At 38.5% G+C, this 10000-nt stretch overlaps 1 pseudogene; it reads right to left on the bottom strand.

Annotated features, from left to right (window-relative positions):
* LOC138003076 (uncharacterized) overlaps window positions 1-792 on the bottom strand; it is a 1993-nt pseudogene extending 1201 nt beyond the window's left edge.
* Between the last annotated feature and the right edge of the window lie 9208 nt (window positions 793-10000).

The following is a 10000-nucleotide window of genomic DNA, read 5'->3' as shown; positions in this document are numbered from 1 at the left end:
TGAAGAACAAGGCGGGAATTGGCATTTCCTATCCTCTAAATATAGACTTATAAACTTCGTTCAATCCACCCCGAACAGAATAAATCACTTGACCTGACACAGATTGCCTCCGATCAATCAATCAGTCCTTGGAGCCCTCAAGTATCGAAAGTGGGATCTTCTTAATTGTGCAGCATCCCTGAATCAGCTCTTCTAACTCAATAAATTTTCTATCGAGGCCTTCTTTCTTTGACTTTAAAGAAAAATGTTGAAGTTGTGCGTCACTCTTAAGTTGAGCTAGCTCGTTTAACATGTCATCTGTTTTTTCCTTTTTCTTCTTTCCAAGATCCTCCAGTTCCTGTCTAATCATATCCTCAAAAGATCGACAATGATTGGAACTTCTCTTTTACTTTCTTCTTCTTGGGACTCCCACATACTTATAGCTTCGCGATCTAACCGGTGCGCAGTGCCAGCTACATGGATGTTAAACACCGGGACCCGTTTCTTTCTGAGCCATTTCTTTGGTCTGTCCTCAAAAAACATCTTCTTTAATCGCTTGAAAGAAGAAGCTAGTTCACTTTCCAACGATTCCGATTCTGCTTTAGCGTTACTCAGATGATTACATATCTCCTGCACTTCCTTCTTAAATGTTTTGCAGTTGGCGTCAACAGTCTCTTTCATCTCTTTTATATCATTTAAAGCCATGGCGATAAGCAGTTGCTCAAGTTGAAGATCGCTGCTACGTGATCATTTTTCCGTTGTGATTGTGCGGAAAATCTGCTGTTCACGTGGGATCTCTCTACTGGGACGCATCTAAATAAACAGACTGGTTTGAAGATTGAAAAACACTTCTCAACGTATTTACTCATAATTAAAATAAATCAAAATTAAAAAACAAATAAACTGCTTATTGACTGGTATGTTTTACGAGATTTTATGTACTTGTGCTGTGTATATTCTTGGATTTCACATGACGTCACGGCCGCCATGTTGGTGTTCCCAAACAATGAAATGGCGGCCATGTTGGTGTCCCGATCCAATCCTCCGCGAATTTAGAGCGATTATTAAGCTAACGTCTTCTTTTGCTTTCGTTGAAAAACATGGGTGTTGATCATTTGAGTGAAACCTAACAATAGGGAACTTTAGCAACCACAACGGCGACGGCAACGAGAACGTCACAAATTTGTATAGTCAGTGGGCGAAAACAATTGCTTTGCACGCCCTGCCGTGCGGTTTTCATATTTGTTCATTTCTTTGCCGTCATCAGAAAAACAACAACGTGAAATAACCAAATTTGAGGTTTTATGGAGGACGTCAGCACTTGGAAATAAAGGGCGTTTTCCATTTACCAAGAAATTCCGGAAATTCCGGTTGGGATGTAAATGGAACACACGTTTTTGGTTCGTTCCACTAGAAAATTTCCGGAATAAACGGAACTTCTGAAAAGGTAGTCCTGTTTTCCTGTTGGAAACTTTCCGATGGAAATGTGTGTTCCATTTACAACTTTTGAAAGGTCTTACCACTTCCAGGCATTCACGGCCACACTTTTAAATTTTGGCGCGTAAAATCGCAATCACTGGGTGGCGAACGGACCTGAGTTAAATGGAACACGTTTTTCACCGGGATGGAAATTTCCACCGAAATTTCCGGAAATTTTTTGGAAATGGAAAACGCCCAAATTTTCATTTTCCCCCCTAATTGAGGCGTGACTCATATCGGTTTTATTCTCGAGGGACTGCCACACCATTGTCATGTTAAAATGCTTGAAGTACTCTTGAAGTGATTATAATAACGGGAATTTATTCTTTGAGATAACGTTCTCGTTGCTGTTCCAGTCGTCGTTGCTAAAGCTCCCTAATAGGGAGTTAAAAGGGAGTTTAAGCAAAGACGACAGCTACAGCAACGAAAACTTTAGTCCAAAATATAACTTAGCTCTATCGCAAGTATTTCTCGATTAATCCGTCTTGTTCACATTGTATAATACAGGCGAACTATCCTGTAAATGGATGGGTACGAACGGTTTTAAAGTCAAAACTGAAAATGACTTTTTCATTGTTATATGCTTACGTTGTCGTTGTCTTTGCTAAAAGCTTTAGCAAAGACAACGGCGACGGCGACGAGAACGTCACAAATTTACATATTTAGAGGGCAAAAACAATAGCTTTGCACGCCCTGCACGTGCATTTTTCATTTTTGTCCATTTCTTTGCCGTCGTCAGCAAAACAACAACGTGAAATGACCAAATTTGAGCTTTTAGCGAGAACCTCAGCTCTTGAGGATAACTTTTCATTTTCTCCCGTAAATTAAGCGCCACTCATAACGGCTTCATTCCTGATGGACTGCCACACCTTTGTCTTATTAAAAAGCTTGGAATACTCGCGAAGTGATTGCAATAACACGAATTTATGTTTTGAGATGACGTTCTTATTGCCATTCCCGTCGTCGTTGCTAAAGCTCCCTAATAGGGAGCTTACGAAACGACGACGCCGACGGCAACGACGACGCTACAAAACAATAGGTTTAGTGAGCAAAAACAATGGCTCTGCACGCTCTGCACGTGCGTTTTACAATTTGGGTACATTTCTTCTTCGTCATCTCCTAAATGACGACGTGAAATGACAAAATTCAAGGTTCTTTGGAGGACGTTAGAACATGACGATGAATTTTCAGTTCTCTCTCTACGCTTCCAACCCACTCATGCCAGTTTAATTCCTCGACAGTTACTACACATTTTTAACGCGAAACTACATGAAATAGCTTCGTAGTGATATGAATGACGCGAAGATGTATTTTTAAATGAACTCCTCGTAGCCGTCGTCGTCCTCGTTTCGTAAGCACCCTAATGATTCCAAGAGGGCGCGTTGGACAGAAGAGGATGGATAGCCAACGAGGCGCGTAGCGCCGAGTTGGCTATAATGATCTCAAATCCAACAAACACGAGTGGAATAATTGCTTCATTAAAAACGCCCCAAGATGTTAGACAAATCTTCCTGACTTTATTTTGTAAGAAGAAACCGGATGTTGCAATGTACAGATAATTTGTAACTATAAATTACCTAAGCTAGAACTCATAGTTTTGCTTTGCGTTATTGAACTACCACAGATTCTTAAATTGTCAAAATATAGTTTTCAAGTTGCTTCCTTGAAATACTTTCATGCCATACTTTGTGGCTTTCTTTGTGCTCTCTGGTGTTGCGTTTTGTAACAGTTCAAGGACTTCTTTTTCATTTAACTCCGGTGTGAAGCGATTTTCGCCGGTCGCCACTGTTTCACTTTATTGCTGACGCATTCCTTGAACATATTAGGTACAGCAAGTATAAGAACTGATAGCCTGTGTCCGGCTAGCCAATGAAAATGCTGGAAATCTGATATCCGTAGTTTGGTTTTCAATAATTAACAACTATTCACCGAAGTGGAGGTGGCTAGCTTTTTCATTGGTTCACTGGATCTCGGTTATCAGCCATTAGTATAAATACACAGGAACAAAGGGGACTAATGTCACGCATGCGCATCATCAATGGTAAATTCAATTTTATTTGCATTGTGATTGGTTGAAAACCTTCGAGACAGTCTTAGAACGCGGGAAGAAAAGATGTCGACGCTGTCGCTAGTTGTAGTTTTTATTGCATTCACTTTCAATGCTATCTATGCACTTGTGGTACAAATACCGAAAGAAGATGGACAAAAGCTAGAAAGACCTCGGCAATTCCTTCTACTTGGGAAAGTCCTTTATCTCGGATGAAACGAAACAAGCTTAGATCGGCTGTTTTAGAATGATGCGGTGTGCTCAGACTTGTCAAAGAATTGCGCGAAGTTGGAAAAATTTTGCCTTATTTGCAACGGATATGGTCATGATTGAATGTGCAAATCACAATATTGAATAATGTTACGTATTAAAGTAACTGGAACCGGCATTAAAATTTTCCGCTGTGGTTTTTTCACGTGGATACCCGCGCTTGAAGTGAATGCAAAACAAATTTGCCAGGTTGACGGGATTTGCTTATGGCGCGTCAGTGGTAAATGAGCTGGTAATCCGTTCAAAGGATGTCACAGCTTAAAATTTATCCATGAATGGAGTTAAGGTAAGTAACGGAAAAACATGACAGAAGAATTTCGTTTGTTCTCCCTTTGAAGCGAATACATTCTATCCGGACGAAAGAGTCATTTTGCAAAATGTCAATCGGTTTATAGCTTTTTCTGTTTAAACCGAACTCTGTTATTAAGAGTACAGGACTTTTGTCTCCGACGTTGGTCCACGAAAAGCCGTCAACAGGTGATATTTTGTGAGCCAAAGATAAGGTTTGACTAGAGATATTCCCGGTAAAAGTGGCGCAGCGAATACTGAACCCCGACGTTTCGACTTCTTCGTTTACCAAAGGGCTTTTCTTTGTCGACAAAACAGTGCTTGTTTTTTCCACCATCAAGTGTTATTTTCTCTGGACTAAGACATCAAAAGTCTCTGTATTGTTAATGTGTGATTTTCATACCTTCTGGACATTTTTTTGTCTTTTCTCCTCTTGAAATGTGAACTACAACCGTGTATATTTGACGCGCAACTGAAATTTTCTTACCCCAAATCAGACAATAGCGTCAGTGTTCACGTTACTTTCGGTCAAATCTCAGCAAATATGTCTTCGTCCAGCGATCGTCATTAGTATGGAAAGCACATATTTGTGAAGAATCGAACTGCTTTGAAAGTTTTCCTTCAAAAGTGGCAGGGCGCACGAAAATGCCCTGTGAAAGTAAACCTAATTTCCATCGAAACTTGGCACTTTGTGGTGCGTTGATTCAACTCTGGGTCATATTATTCACATGCAATGCATTCTTAAATGCAATGTACTGCAAGTAAGACTCTTGCTTGTATTGCAATAAATATTAGTCCCAGCTATTAAAAATTATACTTAATTACATAAAAAATGTTTCGTTAGTGTAGTAATATTTACAAATACAAATGCCTGCTTACCACAACTTTGCACTGCACTTTTCGATTTGATAAATTTCTTACTTTAAATTTGAGGGAAACTGTAGTAATTGAAATTTTAAGGATATTTACAAACTGTATAGTAACATTTACATGACAAGTAATTATTGTAAAGTATAATAATTTTGTTCATGATGATTTACATGATAAGTAATTATACATTATATTTGTAAATAATGTATATTTTAAAATTTTCACTCCCTTGTGTGGCTGCCTTGCATGGGTGTGTGTGTCACTATTTGCACCTTTCTACTTTTGGAATCCCATTTAATAAATAATACAAATATAACAATTCTTTAAACTTTGTACAGTGAATTATTTTACCTTTGTCTGCACATTCAAGTTTTATGAGACATGTGACTGTGTGCAAGGAATGGCAGCAAAAATAAACAAAAACCAGGTCAATTAAATTTTTTGACACACAAAACAGCCATAATATTCAGGTATACCTTCTCTTCAATTTCTTCTGCAAGTTTTTTGCAGTTACTATAAGTTGCCATACACCAAGAATGAAGTAAAAAATAAAATTAATGAACACAAAATGGTGTGTGATGTTCCATCATCCTAAATCAATGTATATTAATTACTTAACACTGTTGGAATCGATATTAAATTTTATTGGGACATATTAGTTATTAAATACTGGCTCAATTACTGATACGGTAATATTATTGATGTACTATATTTAATAATTATTAATCCCTTTCACCCCTAAACTGGCCAAAACCGGCCATACTTAGTATTTTACTCATCAATAGGGAACCCCCAGGGGTCAATGGGTTAATTAATAGACTAAAAACATTTAAGATTAATGGCTGCACATTTTGTTCATTTTCATCCTGATTTAGATAAATTTACTTTATTCTCTGCAGTGAGATAGTAACTTACCACAAAAGTGAGCAATGAATATGAATGAGCATGAACTGCCCACATCAAAATTAATTTAGTAGTTAATATTGTGTCAGAGTTCTATCACAAAGTCCGCTTTGCCTTTAATTGCCCTTTTAATTTTAAACATTGCACAGAACACAAGACCTGCTTTATGTATTTCCAGACATCCCAATTTTAATTGTACATTTAATGTGGGTGTAATTTTACATCTACAAATGGTCAAGTGAAATTTTTACCTCCCCAAAGAGAACTCATTCAGAAAATTTCATTTCAGTACAACCTACAAGTCTGATGGCAGTGACCACATCATTCGTCACTATTGTATAGATTTCCTAAGAACATCAAAATCACTTTTGAATAAGTCGCTGGTAGCATAAATGATGAAAACAATGAATAATTACTATGGCTAGACTTCATGGAGTTACCATAGATCAAGGACAGAATTATCCAATAAAGTAATAAACTGGAACTTCATTATTGACTCATTTTAGCATATATTATCAAGCATGCCTTCATGATCAGTTGATGTATCTAAGAATAATGTTTTGGTTCCGTTAAATGAAATTTCTTGAAATTTTTAAGGTAGTATATCTTGAGAGTGTTTGCACATGAGCAACAGTGAACCAGGTTGGCCTCAGACACATACACAAAATAGCGGCTGGTATTAAATTTCTGTCGACGTATCTGTTGAGATAAGATGTTCTTTCAAAGGACTGAGGACATCTCATAACTCTAAACGATCAATGAAAGAAAGTGAATGAAGTGACATACTTCCTTCCAGCGCTGCATTCAAGTTGGATAAATCGAAGCCTGCGAGCTCGAGGGATATATTTCGCAATCACGTTAGATAGTACTCCCTTCCCAACAAAGGAATATGGCCTTTGCTCGGGTCTTTTCGCACTTTGAGCATTTGTTGTTCACTTAAATGGAGAAATAAAGCTAAAAAGTATAAAAGCTGACTCGAAGCAACTTCAGAGGCGTTGCTTCCCTGAGCAGACTAAAAGGGCTGCTTACAAAAAGCGTAACGAAAGAAAAATTCCCGCCGACTAAAATGCCCCTTGCAGAATCTTTCCCTGTCACGTAAACTATAAATGACCACCTTCAACTGGCAGAAGCTATATAGAACGATCGAAGAAGCACAGGTTGAAATCACCGCTTTGAAAGCCATCTTTGTTTATATCACAGCGCGCGGTTGGAACACTGGATACTACATTTTTCAACAGCCAATCAGACAAAAGTCTCCTTTGTTATACACAGGTGATTATACAAGATCGCGCGCTCTCATTGGCTCGCTATCTCGGATTAGTATCACCCAACTAGTGGACTAATGCCAATCCTGCATTTTGATTGGCTACGCTACTAGATGACTATTAGTAATAGTCCTCGAAAAGCGTGACGTTTTCTTTCGTTTTATTTCCAAATAAATGTTTCTTGAACTTGCATTTGCTAACTATATTATTGCCTTTTCTGTCCGACTAGTTGGGTGATACTAAAACAATTAGACCCTTCGCCCTCAAGGGCCACGGGTCAATCGCCCATTCGGCTTCTCCTCATCGGCTATTTACCCGTAGCCTTTGCGGGCTACGGGTCTAATTGTTAATTATCAGCCGATAATCACCTCGACGAACAAAATGGCTGCCAGTAGTCGTTTTGCCACTGTAAGTTGAAGATGATTTCCCGTTGAAAGGTTTTTTTTTTCTCTTTTTTGAAATAATCACCTTTGTATTTATACTAAAACAATTATTCGCCTCAAGCTCAGTGATTATCGGTGAATATTCAGCGATAATCACTTCGCCTTCGGCGAATAATTGTTAATTAATGATATCTGCGTTTGACCTTATATGGAAATGAATGCGGCAAATGTCGCTCAGCATAAGGTTTTTGGCGCCCGGAAATCTCATCACTTTCCGGTCGTATCTTAAACGTAAATAAAATTTAGCAAAACCGAAGGTTGAGAATTTAATAAAATAATTATTCCATTCGCCCTTGTTGGTAATTTACCATCTCGTATCCAACGCTGTTATATACTAAAACAGTGAGATAATGTAGCACAAAAAATTCAAGACATATAAAACTGACATCAAGAAATATCTCTTACTAAAACAGTGGATAGCGTTGAACCCGCGCGCTGATTGGCTGCTCAAACTGCGGATATCCTTTGCTATTCACCTCCGAGCAATTCGCGCGGAATTTGCACCCAAAAATGTTGAAATTTTTGCAGGAATAAATCATAGGCAGCCCAAGCTCGCGTCACTACAGACAGCCGTTGAGAATTGAAACGCGTTATAAGACTTTGTATGGGAAATCAAATACCGTCGATTATAAAGCCTAAAAAATGCTCAATTTAACTTTCATTCAATAAAGTGAACAAAAATGACTCACCTCTGGTGTATTCTTGTGCCTTTTGGAGCTTATTACACCGTTTCGGGAATTCTGTGTTTTCAGTGTTTTCAATGTTCTAAGACGAAGTCAAGGCTGCACACTACGATTCCGACCGTTGTCAGCTCAGAGGCGGTTTGCGACTAGAAAATCCATCCCAGCCAAGATTTTTTCACGCAAGGCTAAAGCCACATCATTTGCGAACCTCCGTGAATGTTTCATCGTGAAAAAACCCCACGCACTTGGCTGGAAATGAGCATTTTCTGCTTCGATTTCCACGATAGCTGATGAATTTAACTGCAACTGATGACCTGTGAAGACACGGAGCTTGGGTCCGAGGTCAAATTAACTCCACCCGATGAGGTACAGTAATTACGATACTTACCCCATCCCCACAGCGGCTTCTCGTAACAGCTCCATGGTTACGAGAAGCCGCTGTGGGATGGCGTAAATGTTGTAATCATCTTTTTGTGCTATTTTATCTCACTGTTTTGGTATATACCAATTAACAACTATTCACCTTAGTGTCGATTGCTAGTGGTGGACATTGTAATCTTTGCAGCAATAAATAAGTTAAAATAATCTTTTAGTGCTGTATTATCTCACCGTTTTAGTATATACTAAAACAACTATTCACCTCAGTGTAGGTGGCTAGTGGTGGATATTTACCCCGCCGCTTCACGGTTCGGTCAATATCCACCACTAGTCACCTCTACTTCGGTGAATAGTTGTTAATTATTAAATTTTCAACCTCGATTAGTGCATTTCTCGTGCTCTGATTGGTTCACTCAATCTCGGTTATCAGCTCATACACCTTAGTTTGACCTTATATGGTAAATGATTGCGAAGGTTTCGATCAGTTCCAACGTTTAAAAGTACGCAAAAAGGTAAGAAATGTTTTTGTGATAAGCCTGCGTCTGTCTGACCACAAGATATTACACAACATCGCATCTTGATCAAGTTTTTTCGATTTCGCTAGGATTTTCTCCCTTTTTTCGCACGTATTTCGTACTTCCAAGGTTTTGGAGTTTAAGGAATTTAATAAAACAATTATTCCATTTGCGCTTGTTGGATATGAGACTACCATCTCATATCAACGCGCGCTCGTGGAATAATTGTTAATTATTAAAAACTGAACTACAGAAATCAGGGTCGTTTACCATTTGTCAACAAAAACCAAAAATTTCGGTGGCAAATTCAAATGGTACAGCTCATTCCACCAGAAAGTTTCCGAAAAAGATGGAAAACCTTAGAGGTATTCCGCTTTTCCCGTTCCAAGCGAAATGACCGGAAATTTCCTGTACAATTTGTAAACTCCCCCTCGACCCGGTTCACTTCAGCCTCTTTTCCCGCCTTTCGACCAACACGATCTCTTCCTCAAATGAAGGGTTATCCTTCATTGTCAGTTTGCTCCAAATGAAGTATAATCCTCCATTTAGATTACTCTGTCCCAGGACTTGTGGTAGCAAATAAAAAGAAAAACAAGTAAATGCAGCACCTGGACAGGATTTGAACCCGGAGCAGCCACTTTGAAGGAACTGTTTTTATCCACTTAACCACTAATTGTAATATATAAATTTATTGCTGAATAATGGTCAAGTCTGAAGCTTGATTTTAAAATAGTCAGCTTTCTCTTGAAGTTTGGTAACCATCATTTTTCACTGTGTAAGCTTGCTTCTTAGCGGGTGTTTATATACGTTTACAGCGGCACTTTTGGAAGAAAAAAATATTTACATTAACAAAAAAATAACATCCTCGCAGTTAGTGATG

This window comes from Montipora foliosa, chromosome 5, assembly GCF_036669935.1.
Source record: "Montipora foliosa isolate CH-2021 chromosome 5, ASM3666993v2, whole genome shotgun sequence".
Classification (NCBI taxonomy): domain Eukaryota; kingdom Metazoa; phylum Cnidaria; class Anthozoa; order Scleractinia; family Acroporidae; genus Montipora; species Montipora foliosa.
This window is presented reverse-complemented; position numbering and strand designations above follow the sequence as displayed.